The sequence below is a fragment of the Rhinopithecus bieti genome, unplaced genomic scaffold, assembly GCF_001698545.2.
Source record: "Rhinopithecus bieti isolate Rb0 unplaced genomic scaffold, ASM169854v2 scaffold_12049, whole genome shotgun sequence".
Classification (NCBI taxonomy): Eukaryota; Metazoa; Chordata; class Mammalia; order Primates; family Cercopithecidae; genus Rhinopithecus; species Rhinopithecus bieti.
This window is the reverse complement of record NW_016807278.1, coordinates 3,861,350-3,877,446: the sequence shown is the minus strand read 5'-3', so window position 1 is coordinate 3,877,446 and position 16,097 is coordinate 3,861,350. Positions and strand designations below refer to the sequence as shown.

At 45.2% G+C, this 16,097-nt stretch overlaps 1 protein-coding gene across 21 annotated transcripts in view; it reads left to right on the top strand.

The window, feature by feature from the left end:
- Positions 1-15,456: 15,456 nt before the first annotated feature.
- ZC3H11A (zinc finger CCCH-type containing 11A) overlaps positions 15,457-16,097 on the top strand; it is a 59,192-nt gene continuing 58,551 nt past the window's right edge. For 10 of the 21 annotated variants that reach the window (XM_017881089.1, XM_017881085.1, XM_017881075.1 and 7 more), the window contains exon 1: positions 15,653-15,898. The gene's annotated coding sequence lies outside the window, so the exon portion shown is untranslated. Of the gene's footprint in view, positions 15,899-16,097 lie in introns of all 21 variants that reach the window. The other 11 variants (XM_017881091.1, XM_017881088.1, XM_017881090.1 and 8 more) reach the window with 3 other exon arrangements.

Sequence of the window (16,097 nt, the reverse complement as noted above, 5' to 3'; positions counted from 1 at the left end):
CTCAAAAAAAAAAAAAAAAAAGAATTAATTTTCTTTACTAAGAATGGCATTAAATAGTAAATTTAAAATGCCATGTCACGAAAGACTAGATGTAGGGATGTCCACTCTTTTGGCTTCCGTGGGCCACATTGAATTAAAAAGAATTAGGCCGGGCGCGGTGGCTCAAGCCTGTAATCCCAGCACTCTGGGAGGCCGAGACAGGCGGATCACGAGGTCAGGAGATCGAGACCATCCTGGCTAACACAGTGAAACCCCGTCTCTACTAAAAAATACAAAAAACTAGCCGGGCGAGGTGGCGGGCGCCTGTAGTCCCAGCTACTCGGAGGCTGAGGCAGGAGAATGGCGTAAACCTGGGAGGTGGAGCTTGCAGTGAGCTGAGATCCAGCCACTGCACTCCAGCCTGGGCAACAGAGCGAGACTCCGTCTCAAAAAAAAAAAAAAAAAGAAATAAAAAGAATTGTCTTGGGCTACACATAAAATATGCTAATACCAATGATAGCTGATAAGTTGGAAAAAAAAAAAAACTCCAAAAAATCCCATGTTTTAAGAAAGTTTATGAATTTGAATTTGTGTTGGGCTACTTTCAAAGCTGTCCTGGGCTGCATGCAGCCTGCAGGCTGCGGGTTGAACAAGTTTGGACTGGAAGAAAGGGGAAAGCTTTATATTTTAGCACCTTTAACAGTATGGTTTTTTGTTGTTTTTTTTTTTTTTTTTTTTTTTTGAGAGGAGTCTTGCTCTGTTACCTAGACTGGAGTGCAATGGCACAATCTCGGCTCACTGCAACCTCTGCCTCCTGGGTTCAAGCGGTTCTCCTGCCTCAGCCTCTTGAGTAGCTGGGATTACAGGCATGTGCCACCACGTCCAGCTAATGTTTGTATTTTTAGCAGAGATGGGGTTTCTCCATGTTGGTCACGCTGGTCTCAAATGCCTGACCTCAGGTGATCTGCTGGCCTTAGCCTCCCACAGTGCTGGGATTACAGGAGTGAGCCACCATGCCCAACCGACAGTATTTTTTTTCTATTTTGTGAACAAGTGTTTCCACATTTTCATTTTGCAGTGGGCCCCACACATTATGTAGCCAGCCCTCATGCTTATGTGCTTATCTGAGTCTTTTCTCAGGAATGTGGACGTCCCACCTCTCTACTCCAACGGAGGAAAACATATCCTTTCTCACAAAAAGACTTCCTGCTCTCTTTCCTTCACTCTCCCAAGAACACTGTGCCCCAAGCCTAAGTTTTGCAGTCTTGAATGTCAGCTGTATAGACAGTAAACAGCCATCGCCATCTATGCTAGCAGACTCCCACAGGGAAAGACAGGCCCCAGTCCAAAGGTCAAATGGACAATAATTTTGCCAACCATATGTCCTTTGTGTTACGCTATCAGTGCAAGATGTGTACTAATTCCTGTAATTAGTAAATATATTAAAGTAATACAATCTAAAACCATGGCAGTTCCAAAAAGAGACTGGGGAAAATGTTTCATAATCTCAAAGTGGTAAAGGTCTTTCTATACAAGTACTCAAACCTAGACAACTACAAAAAGAAAGATGGGACCAGGTGCGATGGTTCACTCCTGTAATCCCAGCACTTTGGGAGACCAAGGCTGAAGGATCACTTTGGTCCAGGAGTTTGAGACCAGCCTAGGCAACACGGCGAAACCTCATCTCTACAAAAAATTTCCGGGCCTGGCGGTAGGCACCTGTGGTCCCAGCTACTCTGGAGGCTGAGGTGGAAGGATCACTTGATCTGGGGAGGTAGAAGTTGCAGTGAGCCATGATCTCACCATGCACTACATCCTGGGTGACAGAGTGAGACTCTATCTCAAAAAAAAAGAGAAAAAAAAGAAAGATGGATAAATTTGACTGCTGTATTAGTTTTCTACTGCTGCTATAATAAATTGCCCAAACTTGGTGGCTTAAAACAGTACAAATTGGCCAGGCGCAGTGACTCGTGCCTGTAATCCAGCCCTTTGGGAGGCCGAGGCAGGCAGATCACTTGAGGTCAGGAGTTTGAGACCAGCCTGCCCAACATGGTGAAACCCCATCTCTACTGAAAATAAAAAAATTAGTTTGGTGTGGTGACGCACGCCTATAATCCCAGCTACTTGGGAGGCTGAGGCAGGAGAATGACTTGAACCTGAAAGGCATAGGTTGCAGTGAACTGAAATCACACCACTGCACTCCAGCCTGGGTAACAGAACAAGACTCCGTCTTAAACAAACAAACAAAAAACCCCACAAATTTATTAGCTTACAGTTCTGGAAGTCAGAAGTCTGAAAATGATTTTAATGGAGCTAAAACCAAGTTCTTAGTAGGGTTGTGTTCCCTTCTGAAGGTTCCAGAGGAGAATCCATTTTCTCGCCTTTACCAGCTTCTAGAGGGTGCCTGCATTCCAGAGCTCACGGTCCCTTCCATCTTCAGGGCACACAGTCCAACCTCTGCTTCTGTTATGACACCTCCTTTTTGACACTCACCCTCTTTCTTTCTTCTTGTAAGGACCCTTCTAATTACATTGGGTCCACTCTGATATCCAGGATAATCTCCTCATCTCAAGACCTTTATTCATACCTACAAAGTCCTTTGTTTTCCTTTCTTTTTTTTTTTTTTTTTTTTTTTTGAGATGGAATCTCACTCTTGTCACCCAGGCTGGAGTGCAGTGGTGTGATCTCGGCTCACTGCAACCTCCACCTCCTGGGTTCAAGGGATTCTTCCACCTCAGCTTCCCAAGTAGCTGGGATTACAGGCATGTGCCACCATGCCCGGCTAACTTTTTATTTTTAGTGGAGACAGAGTTTCACCATGTTGGCCAAGCTGGTATCGAGCTCCTGACCTCAGGTGAGCGGCCCGCCTAGGCCTCCCAAAGTCTAGGATTACAGGGGTGAGCCACTGCGCCTGGTCTTACAAAATCCTTTTTACCATGCATGGTAACATAGTCACAGGTTTCAGGGATTAGGATGTGAACATCTTTGTTGAAGGGGGCATTATTTTATCTACTACAATGACATAATTTAATGTGCCTGATGATAGAAGAATGTGATAATATCTGAAGCCTTGTTGTAAGATTCAGAGAAGTAAAAAGATACAAGCATATGTAGGCATGCACACAAATCTAGGTTTCTAAAGAAGAAACAAGGGCTGGGGACAGTGGTTCACGCCTGTAATCCCAGCACTTTGGGAGGCCGAGGCAGATGGGCCACAAGGTCAGGAGATCGAGACCATCCTGGCAAACACAGTGAAACCCCGTCTCTACTAGAAATACAAAAAAATTAGCTGGGCATGATGGCACGCGCCTATCGTCTCAGCTACTTGGGAGACTGAGGCAGGAGAATCGCTTGAACCTGGGAAGTGGAGGTTGCAGTGAGCCGAGATTGCACCACTGCTCTCCAGCCTGGGCGACAGAGTGAGACTCTCTCAAAACAAAACAAAACAAACAAGAAAAAGAAGAAATGAGGAAGTGGAAAAGAAGGCTGTTGGGCCTGTAACATTCGCTGGTTTCTTGATAAATTAATTAATTTTTTTTTTTTTTTGAGACAGGGTCTCACTCTCGTTGCCCAGTCTGGAGTGCAATGGTGCAATCTCATCTCACTGCAACCTCCACCTCCCAGGTTCAAGCGATTCTCCCATCTCAGCCTCCCAGGTAGCTGGGATTACAGGCGCCTGACACCACACCCAGCTAACTTTGTATTTGTAGTAGAGATGGGGTTTTATCATGTTGGCCAGGCTGGTCTCAAACTCCTGGCCTCATGTGATTCGCCCGAGTCAGCCTCTCAAAGTGCTGGGATTACAGGTATGAGCCACCGCAGATAAACTGATTTATATGATGTATCAGATACAGCATTCATTTAAGGAAGATGTTTCTTCCCTGTAGCTGATAGCAAACATCAAAGCAGAAACCAGCCATGTAAAGCCATTAGTGCTTAGGGAGACACCAGGCTTAAGGAGACATCAGGGGAGATCTCCACATGGCTAAATAAATGCTAGGTCCATAAGTAAGCTGTACTCAGAAGCAGAGAATCTCTGACAAAGTTTGAGTTTGCCCGAGGTGTCCTGGAAAACTCTGACTCTGTAAGAGGGGGAAGCCCATTCTTGACAATCTCAGGTCAAGACATAATTCTTCAAGTTTGTTGTAGGATTTCACATGAAAAGAACGTATATTCAACTGCTGTTGAGCAAAATGCTTTGAACACATCAGTGAACTCAAGTTGGTTGACAGTGTTTGTTGTTCAGGTCATCTATATCCTTACTGATGTTCCATCTACTTGTTCCATCAATTGTTCAGAGAAGAGTGCTGATGGATTCAAATATAATTGCGGATTTCTCTGTTTTTCCTTTCAGTTATACCTACGTAAAGGCTTCATGGGTTTTGAAGCTCTATTGTTAGTTGCATGCATATTTCGGATTGCTAATGCCTTATTGGTGAATTGACTCCTTTGTCATTATTTAATGCCCCCTCTTTATTGCTGCTAATATTCCTTGTTCTGAAGTCTATTTATCTGATATTAACATAGCCCCTCCTGTTTGCTTGATTGCTTTGACTTAGAAAATGTTTCAAAGGGCCAGGCACGGTAGCTCACCCTTGTAATCCCAGCACTTTGGGAGGCCAAAGTAGGTGGATCGCTTGAGGCCAGCAGTTTGAGAAAAGCCTAAGCAACATGGTGTAACCCCATCTCTACAAAAAAATACAAAAATTAGCCAGACATGGTGGTGTGCACCTGTAGTCTCAGCTACTCAGGAGGCTGAAGTGGGAGGATCACTTGAGTGCAAGAGGTTGAGGCTGCAGTGAGCTGAGATCACGCCACTGCACCCCAGCTTAGGCAACAGAGCAAGATCCTGTCTCAACAACAACAACAACAACACACAGTTAAATGAGGGGAGAAAGAGGAAACTGCCAAGGAACTAGAGAATGAGCAGCCAGAGAGTTTGGGGAAAAAAAACAGGATAGAGGGGCCGGGCGCGGTGGCTCAAGCCTGTAATCCCAGCACTTTGGGAGGCCGAGACGGGCGGATCACGAGGTCAGGAGATCGAGACCATCCTGGCTAACATGATGAAACCCCGTCTCTACTAAAAAAAAAATACAAAAAAAAAAAAACTAGCCGGGCGAGGTGGCGGGAGCCTGTAGTTCCAGCTACTCAGGAGGCTGAGGCAGGAGAATGGCGTAAACCCGGGAGGTGGAGCTTGCAGTGAGCTGAGATCCGGCCACTGCACTCCAGCCTGGGCGACAGAGCTAGACTCCGTCTCAAGAAAAAAAAAAAAAAAACAGGATAGAAATTTTGTCTTGGCCAGGCATAGTGGCTCACACCTGTAATCCCAGCACTTTGGGAGGCTGAGGCAGGCAGATTACTTGAGGCCAGGAGTTTGAGACCAGCCTGGCCAACACAGCAAAACCCTGTCTCTACAAAACATATAAAAATTAACCAGGTGTGATGGCGGGCACCTGTGGTCCCAACTATTCGGGGGCTGAGGCATGAGAATCACTTGAATCTGGGAGATGGAGAATGTAGTGAGCTGAGATCATGCCACTGAACTCCAGCCTGGGTGACAAAGTGATGCTCTGTCTCAAAAAAAAAAAAAAGAATGAAAGAATTTTGTCTTTTAAAAGGAAGGGGAGTTTAAAGAAAATGGTGGATGAGGTCAAACTTTTGCATATTGATTTGTAGTTAGACAGACCTGGGTTTAAAACTTGCCTTTGCCACTTATCAGCAATGACGCTTTTAAGAGGTCACTAGAAGTTTATAAACATTTGTAAAAAGGGGTTAACAATCATAACACCTATTTTATAAAGTTATTGTGTGGATTAAATTAGATAATGAAAATAAAGCCATTAACACAGTGCTGGCACATAATAAACTGTCAATAAATGCTAATAACATGAAGAAAAATAAAAACTGAAAAGGATCTATTCAATTTAAAACTAATGACCTTACCACAGTAATTTCAGGGAATCCATGAGAATATAGACCCAAATGAAACAGATTAAAGAGTGTATGAGAGCCAACAAAGCAGTCAAGGAAATTGGCAGGAAGATAAGATAAGAAATTAGCAGTGCCAGAGGGAAAGGAAAGATTGAGCATAATAGAATAGGATGCATGTATGTTAGTAGGCTTTGGGGAACAACTAGAGAGGGATAAATTAAGCTGTAAGAGAAAAAGGGGACAACAGATAGGACCAAGAGGGAACACTCATTGATGTTTTCACTGACTATTGCTGTCACTTCTGCCCAACATCACCACTAGTTCAGCCTTTCTGAAACACAACTTTGCTAATGTCACATCTTCTACCATTTTGTCTCCAGTTCAAAGTCTTCCAGGAATTCCTGTTGCCAATGGAGTATGATTCCCATGCCTTCTCAACATTCAAAACCCTCTACAATGCAATTCCAACCTACTTTTACAATGTCCTCCTTCCTGTAACCTGTGAGCTCTTCTCCATCATCCCTTCAAGGATCTCTGATCTCTGTAACATAATTTCTTTTTTTTTTTTTTCGAGACGGAGTCTCCCAGGCTGGAGTGCAGTGGCCCGATCTCGGCTCACTACAACCTCCGCCTCCCGGGTTCAAGCGATTCTCCTGCCTCAGCCTCCTGAGTAGCTGGGACTACAGGCGTCCACCACCACCCCGGCTAATTTTGTATTTTAGTAGAGACAGGGTTTCACCATATTGGCCAGGCTGGTCTCGAACTCCTGACCTTGTGATCCACCTGCCTCAGCCTCCCAAAGTGCTGGGATTACAGGCATGAGCCACTGCACCCGGTCAGTATAATTTCTTTCTTCCTTGAAATAGTTTGGCTGTGTCCCACCCAAATCTCATCTTGTATTTCCACTGTTGTGGAGAACTCTGTAGGAGGTAATTGAATCATGGGGGCAGGTCTTTCCCACGATGTTCTTGTAACAGCAAAGTTTTAAAGGGATCCGATAGTTTTAAGAAGGGGAGTTTCCCTGCACAAGCTCTCTTCTCTTGTCTCCCGCCATGTGAGACATGCCTTTCACCTTCTGCCATGATTGTGAGGCCCCCCAGCCACAATTCCCTTGTATTGGAAATGTAAGTCCAATAAACCTCTTTCTTTCTTTTAAAGTGCCCAGTCTCAGGTATGCCTTTATCAGCAGTGTGAAGACACTAATACACTACTCTTCACTTACCTCTCACCTCTGCACAGGTTAAGGTTAAGCTCAAGCCTCACCTGCTTCCGGAAGTACTTCCTGAAACACCAGTTTCCAATGACCACCTCCTCCTTTCTAACCCGGCTAGAACTGAAGTAAAGGGTGCATATGCCCATAAAATGATTATTTTGTTGTTCTGTTTGAATTAGCTGCTAAATTTACAAATCAGAAACTTCCACTAAAATCTGAATTCTTAGCTTTTCCTGAAAATCAGAAGATGCAGCAACACAGGGACTGCATTACCTCTTTTTTTGTTTTTTTCTTTGAGATGGAATTTTGCTCTGTTATCCAGGCTGGAGTGCAATGCTCCATCTCAGCTCACTGCAACCTCTGCCTCCCGGATTCAAGTGATTAGCCTGCCTCAGCCTCCTGAGTAGCTGGGACTACAGGCACATGCCACCACGCCCAGTTAATTTTTTTTTTTTTTTTAGTAGAGACGGGGTTTCATCATGTTGGCCAGGACGGTCTCAAAGTCCTGACCTCAAATGGTCCAGCTGCCACAGCCTAGGGTCACGCCAGCTGCCTCAGTTGTGGTTCACGCCTGTAATCCCAGCACTTTGGGAGGCTAAGGCAGGTGGATCACCTGAGGTCAGGTGTTCGAAACCAGTCTGACCAAGATGGAGAACCCGTCTCTACTAAAAATACAAAATTAGCCGGGCATGGTGGCTCATGCCTGTAATCCCAGCTACTTGGGAGGCCAAGGCAGGAGGATTGCTTGAACCGGGGAGGCGGAGGTTGTGGTGAGCTGAGATCCTGCCATTGCACTCCAGCCTGGGCAACAAGAGCAAAACTCCATCTCAAAAAAAAACTAAATACAGACCGGGTGCAGTGACTGGCTCACGCCTGTAATCCCAGCACTTTGGGAGACTGAAGTGGGCAAATCACTTGAGGTCAGGAGTTCAAAACCAGCCCGGCCAACATGGTGAAACCTCATCCCTACTAAATATACAAAAATTAGCTGGGCGTGGTTGCAGGTGCCTGTAATCCCAGCTACTCATGGAGAGGCTGAGGCAGGAGAATCGCTTGAACCTGGGAGGAGGAGGTTGCAATAAGCCAAGATCACACCACTGCATTCCAGCCTGGGTGACAGAGCAAGACTCCGTATCAACACAACAACAACAACAACAATCACTACCATCACCACCACCACCTACATACAGTAAGGTTCTCATTTAATATTATTGATATGTTCTCAGAAACCTCAACTTTAAGTGAAACAGTGATAGCAAAACCAATTTTACTATAGGCTAACTGATATAAACAAAATTTGAGTTCCTACAGCATACTTCTGGTCATAGAAATGTCCTCAAACATATTTCTTTTAATTTTAATTTTTTTAGAGATGGAGTCTCACTCTGTCACCAACGCTGGAGTGTAGTATCATGATCATAGCTCATTGCACCCTTAAATTCCGGGCTCAAGTGATCATCCTGCCTCACCCTCCCAAATATCTGAGGTGACAGGTGTGCATCACCATGCCCCACTAAATTTTGTATTTTTTTGTTTATTTAAAGACAGGGTCTTGCTGTGTTGTCCAGGCTCAAACTTCTAAATAAAGACCAAAACATTGAACATTAAACATTCAATATTTAACATTGAAATAAATGTGAGTTATAGATACATTTAAGAAAGGTCAGTAGGCTGGGAGCAGTGGCTCATGCCTGTAATCCCAGTACTTTGGGAAGCTCAGGCCAGTGGATCACTTGAGGTCAGGAGTTTGAGACCAGCCTTGGCCAACATGGTGACACGCCCTTGTATTAGTCAGGGTTCTCTAGAGGGACAGAACTAATGGAATAGATACACATATAAAGGGGAGTTTATTGAGTATTAACTCACACCATCACAAGGTCCCACAACAGGCTCGCAGGCTGAGGAGCAAGGAGAACCAGTCTGAGTCCCAAAACTGAAGTCCCAAAACAAAAAAGTCCGATGTTTGTGGGCAGGAAGCATCCAGCATGGGAGAAAGGTATAGGCTGGGAGGCTAGGCCAGTCTCTTTTTTCACATTTTTCTGCCTGCTTATATTCTAGCCACGCTAGCAGCTGATTAGATTGGGCCCACCCAGATTAAGGGTGGGTCTGCCTTTCCCAGCCCACTGACTCAAATGTTAATCTCCTTTGGCAACACCATCACAGACATGCCCAGGATCAACAGTTTGCATCCTTCAGTCCAATCAAGTTGACACTTAGTATTAACCATCACACCCATCTCTACTAAAAATATAAAAATTAGCTGGGCATGATGGTGGGCACCTGTAATCCCAGCTACTCAGGAAGCTGAGGCAGGAGAAACGCTTGAACCCAGGAGGTGGAGGTTGAGTGAGCTGAGATTGTGCCACTGCACTCCAGCCTGGGTAATAGAGCAAGACTCTGTCTTAAAAAAAAAAAAAAAAAAAGAATTAGTAAGAACAAGCTAATTATTTACACAATTATTCCAGTTCAGGGTCTTGGTGGCTGCAGCTTATCCCAGCAGCTCAGGGAGAAGAACAGAAACTAAACCTGGAAAGGCTGCCATTCCATCACAGGGTACACTCACACACATCCAGGCTCACAAAGACTGAGATCATTTAGACACACCAGTTCACCTAACTTGCACGTCTTTGGGATGTGGGAGGAAACTGGAGTACCTGGAGAAAACTCACACAGACACGAGGGAAATGTGTAAAACTCCACACAGACAGTGTACTCGGCCAGGAATTGATTTATTTTTTTCTCATTGTCATTTTAATAAAATGACATTGAATGAAACAATGTTATTTGAGGACCAAGCAAAAAATCCTCTATGAGGAAATAAAACAGCAAAAGGATGCACTGGAAGCATTGGAAGGGGAAGGCAGGCCTAGAAGGGTTGGTTTTCAGATCCCACAGTCAGAGAAAGAAGCTTACATTGTGTTATCCGTAGTTAGTAGGTTATTTGTGACTCCTGTCTAAAGCTTCTTGCTAGAAGGCTCTGTTAGTCACTGTCTTCTCACACATCAGACAGCTGAGACCCAAAGGCAGGGATAAAAAGAGGCAAGATGAGACTGGGCGCGGCGGCTCACACCTGTAATCCCAGCACCTTGGGAGACCCAGGTGGGCGGATCACCCGAGGTCAGGAGTTCAAGACCAGCCTGGCCAACATGGTGACCAAGATGGAGAACCCCGTCTCTACTAAAAATACAAAAAAATTAGCCGGGCGTGTTGGCAGGCACCTATAATCTCAACTGCTCGGGAGGCTGAGGCAGGAGAATCGCTTGTACCCGCCAGGCGGAGGTTGCAGTGAGCTGAGAGTGCGCTATTGCACTCCAGCCTGGGCAAGAAAAGCGAAACTCTGTCTCAAAACAACAACAGTAACAACAACAAAAAAGCAAGCTGATGGATAGTGGTGATGAACACTGTGGGGGAAGGGACTAGCTACTCACATGGTAGTTCCTCACCCACTCCGATCTCTCATGCCGGGTAGTACAAACACAGGGCTACCCTCAGTTTGTGAAGCCCGCAGGGTTGACTAGAGCCTCAGGGTGAACGCTAGGTCAGGATTTGAATCCAGATTATATGATAGTCAACACATCCTACCACCACCCAAAGAGAGAAGACCTGATATGCAAATAACGAAGCTTAACCTTCAGGTACCCTTTCTTTCACAGGCTCCCTTCAAGGCTCTGGGCAGCGCCTTAACAATGCAGTCATTCTAAAACTTGCAAAAGCAAGATTTTAATGGCAATGGTTAAAAGCCCTGTTTCTTTTCACTCAGCTGTTCTTTCTAGTACTTTCCTCTTATTGGGCATTTTGGGATCTGGCTAAAAGGGGGTTGGGATGCAATTATTTTGGGCTATATTTATGTAATTCATAGTCACTTTTATGGGGCTAGAAACAGTTTTCAGGAATACACCTATTGCCCACTGTAGTGACTCATCTAGCATTATGACCCAAAGTTGTAGGGCCAGAGGTCACATTTTGTTTTAAACCTGCCCTACCTACAACATCTGGCACTGGAAGAATGTAAATCACTGAGGAGAGACAAGGTTTGAATCATATGGCATCAGAAGCTAGTCTGTGGAAAATTCTTCCTACGTCTAAATTTTTTTTTTTTTGAGATGGAGTCTCGCTCTGTCACCCAGGCTGGAGTGCAGTGGCGCGACTTGGGCTTACTGCAACCTCTGCCTCCCGGGTTCAAGCGATTCTCCTGCCTCACCCTCCCAAATAGCTGGGACTAGAGGTGCATGCCACCACACCCGGCTGATTTTTGTATTTTTAGTAGAGAGGAGTTTCACCATGTTGGCCAGGCTGGTCTTGAACTCTTGACCTCAGGTGATCTACCTGCTTTGGCCTCCCAAAGTGCTGGGAATCCAGGTGTGAGCCATTGCACCTGGCCACACATCTAAAATTTTATCTAGTTTTTAAATTTACATGTTTTTGAGATGGAGCCTTGCTCTGTTGCCCAGGCTGGAGTGCAGAGGTGTGATCTTGGCTCACTGCAGCCTCTGCTTCCCAGGTTCCAGTGATTCTCCTGCCTCAGCCTGCTAGGTAGCTGGGATTACAGGCGCACACCACCACGCCCAGCTAATTTTTGTATTTTTAGTGGAGACGGGGTTTCACCATGTTTGGTAGGCTGGTCTTGAATTTCTGATCAGGTGATCTGCCTGCCTCGGCCTCCCAAAGTGCTGGGATTACAGGCATGAGCCACTGTGCCCGGCCACATCTAAAACTTTAAATAGGAGAGTCAGTTATCACCAACAGCTGGTGTGGTAGCAAGCCTCCAAGAAAGACCCCAATGATCTCTGGCTCCTGTTATCATGCCCTTGCTTAGTCCCCTCCCACATTATGCCAGTGTTAATCTGTGTAATCAATAGAATACAGAAGAAATGGTGGTATGTAATTTCCAAGGCTAGGTAAAAGGCATTGCAGCTTACAGTGTCTGTCTTAGTATATTTCTCTTGTCATGCACTCTGGAGGAAGCTTGTTGCCTATATCCTGAGCATCCCTACAGAGAGGCCCTCAGGGTGAAAAATTGAGGTCTCCTCTCCTGTTAACAGCTATATAAGTTGACTTGGAAATGTATCTTCCAGCCCCAGTCAAGCCTTCAGATGACTGCAGTCCTGGCCAACTTGATTGCAAACTCATTAGAAACTCTGAGCCAGAACCACCCAGCCAAACTGCTTCTGAATTCCTGACCCACAGACATATGAAATAACAAATGTTTGTTGGTTAAGCCACTACATTTTGGGGTGATTTGTTACATAGCAATAAATAATAGATTTAGTAAAAATGGTAGCTCTTGCCTGGTAAAGAGGGTATTAAATAATTTAATAATAATTCAACAAAGTCTTAGTGCTTATATATATATGTAAGAAACTTGACAGTAGCTGTACCAAATTTGACAATAATCATATATATATATATTTTTTTTTCTTTTTTTTTGGACTGAGTCTCACTCTGTCGCCTAGGCTGAAGCGCAGTGGTACAATCTCAGCTCACTGCAATCTCCACCTCCCGGGTTCAAGCAATTCTGCCGCCTCAGCCTCCCAAATAGCTGGGATTACAGGTGCGCACCATGACATCCAGCTAATTTTTGTATTTTTAGTAGACATGGGGTTTTGCCATATGGGCCAGGCTAGTCTTGAACTCCTGATCTCAGGTGATCCATCCACCTTGGCCTCCCAAAGTGCTGGGATTAAAGGCATGAGCCACCATTCCTGGCCTCTTTTCATTCTCTTTATAGAAGATATTACAAAATTGTTGTCTTATGAAGAGGCAATCAAAGAGTCTGCAGCCTCGTATAGAGAAAAAAAGTATTGGAGAGGATTATAGTGATATGTAAATTTATTTACTTGTTTAAAAGACAGTGTCACTCTGTCACCCAGGCTGGAGTGCAGTGCTGTGATTAGAGCTCACTGTAACCTCCCACCGTAGTCTCCTGAGTAGTAGAGATTTCAGGTGTGTGCTGCCATACCCAGTTATTGGTAAAAATATCGTGACTTTTCTTTTAGTTTTTCATGTCTCTGGAACAAAGTTTTATTTATATTTTTGCAGATATGAGGTCTCACTATCTTGCACAGACTGGTATCAAACTCCTGGACTCAAATGATCTTCTGATCTCAGTCTCCCAAATCACTGGGATTACAGGTATGGGCCACCACACCAGGCACAAAGTATTCTCTTTTTTTTTTGAGACAGGATCTTGCCCTGTTGCCCAGGCAGGAGTACATGGCACGATCTTGGTTTACTGCAACCTCCACCTCCCGGGTTCAAGCCGTCCTTAAACTTCAGCTTCCTGAGTAGCTGGGATTACAGGCACGTGCCACCACGTCCGCTATTTATTTTTTATTTATTTATTTATTTTTTGTATTTTTAGTAGAGATGGGGTTTTACCATGTTGTCCAGACTGGTCTTGAATTCCTGGGCTCAAGTGATCCACTGACCTGGGCCTCCCAAAGTGCTGGGATTACAGGCATGAGGCATCGCGCAGAGTGGTTTTTTTTTTTAATGTGTAATTTATTGTGATTTCCTTTTCTAGTCTAAATAAAGATTCTCTTGAACCTAATTTTGTCTCAATAATTTCACAATTTTTTCCCAAACTTTTGCTCTCAAAGCAAAAACACACTGAATGTCCCAAAAGGTTTTGTCACTCACTGAAGAGATCTAGAGACTATTTAAAATCCATTTAGGATTTGAAGTGCAGTATGAGTAGCGGGAATCTGGCATTGTGTTCTTCGTTTAGATACTTCACCCCTACTTGTAACATACAAGTGTTTGTTACATACACACACTCCTGAGAATACTGTGTGTATATATGGCGGGTGGGGGAGGTTGGCATGTGCACTCTCCTGACTCTTGGAGGAGTTTCCCAACTCTCTCTCCAATGGCCTCAGGCTTTTTCTGCCCTCTTTTTTTTTTTTTTTTTTTTTTGGTGAGACGGGGTCTCTCTCTGTTGCCCAGGTTGGAGTTCAGTGGCGCAATCTTGGCTCACTGCAACCTCTGCCTCCTGGGTTCAGGTGATTCTCCTGCCTCAGGCTCCTGAGTAGCTGGGATTACAGGTGGGTGCCACCACACCCAGCTAATTTTGTATTTTTAGTAGAGACAGGGTTTCGCCATGTTGGCCAGGCTGATCTTCAACTCCTGACCTCTAGTGATCTGCTGGCCTGGGACCCCCAAAGCGCTGAGATTACAGGCGTGAGTCACCCCGCCCAGCTTGTCCTCTTCAATGTCCTTATTACCGTATTATTTTTTGTTTCCCCCCTTGAGAAATATTAATGGAAAATGAGACATGATTGTTTCTATCACTAAGGGACTGGTGAAATAAATTGTAAAAAGAGGCTTACAGAGAGCGGGATGGGAGCTATTAAAAATAATGTAGGCCGAGGCGGGCGGATTACCTGAGGTCAGGAGACTAGCCTGGCCAACATGAAAACACCCCGTCTCTACTAAAAATACAAAATTAGCCTGGTGTGGTGGCCGTACGCCTGTAATCCCAGCTACTCAGGAGGCTGAGGCAGAAGAATAGCTTGAATCCGGAAGGCGGAGGTTACAGTGAGCCGAGATTGTGCCATTGCACTCCAGTCTGGGCAACAGGAGCGAAACTCTGTCTCAAAAAAATAAAAATAAAAAAGAATATGGTAGGCCTCTAAGTGCTGATGACCATTAAAATATATTCAAGATATATTGTAAAGTGAAAAAAGCAAATTGCAAAACAAAATGTAGAGTTTTAGCCTGTTCATATTTTCATTCATTCTAAGGTGTACATCCTTTCCTAGCCTGGTGCGATTTCAGCGCACTGCAACCTCTGCCTCCCGGGTTCAAGCGATTCTCCTGCCTCAGCATCCCGAGTAGCTGGGACTACAGGCGTGTGCCACCACACCTAGCTAATTTTTGTATTTTTGGTAGAGACGAGGTTTCACCATCTTGGCCAGGATGATCTTGATCTCTTGACTTTGTGATCCCCCTGCCTAGGCCTCCCAAAGTGCTGGAATTACAGTTGTGAGGAACTGCGCCCGGCCACGTGTATTACTTTTATAACCAGGGGGAAAAGGTAAAAGCATTCAAAAGGGAAAATAAGGGACAATGTTAATAATGAAGCAGGGATGAGACTGCTGATTGCGACCTCCAACTAACCCTCCTGAATTTTGTCACGAGCTTGAATTAATTTTCCAACATACAGATTTGCTTTAAGAAATCAAAGAAACGTCCCCAAAGCCCAATCTCACTTCTTCAAGTAAAAATAAACTAACAAATCCTTCTACATTGCATGCTTAGGAAAAGTACAGTTTATTTCTAAATTAAATGTATACATGGTTTGGGAGATTTACTCATTAAGAAAACACTTTGGTAAGAATAAATTGAGCGTTTACTGAATGGTAGTCTCAGTTCCAGCGGCCCTCCCGCTTATTACCTCATTTGATTTAAAAAACAAAAACAAAACGTTATGAAAGCCAGCTTCAAGGCATTCCTTTGAAGGGAAGGGACTCCCCGACCCAGCGCCTCCCCCGTCACGTGACCCTGTGACCCGGAGCAGCCATCTTAGGCATCGCCTCATAGAAGAACTACATCTTCCAGAACCCTCGCGCCCTGCGTCGTGCTGGCACTTTTACCGGCCGGGCCTTAGAGCAGAGCCTGTAGCCGGGCGCCATCTTTGACGCTGGCACTCTTGGTTTTCTGCTGGTGCTGCTGCTGGGAGGACGACGGACGGCAACGGCCAAGCAAGAAGAAAGACGTGGCAGCAAGCGGGAGTCGGGGATAGTGTCATCGGTTCGGTAAAGTTTCTGTTCTCTGGTAACTAGACCCGTTTTTTTGATTCCCGGGTGGCTTGGGGCCGGGGAGGTGGGGGAGAGGGCGAGGGGAGTGGCAGCGGCCTCCCCTCGCCCCTGGGTCGCGGCCTATCCTGGGAAGTCAGAGCGGATCCTCCAGCTTCGCCGTAACGACCCCTCCCCCGCCACCTCCCGGCCGCGGCCCTCGCCGGGGCGGGCTGAGA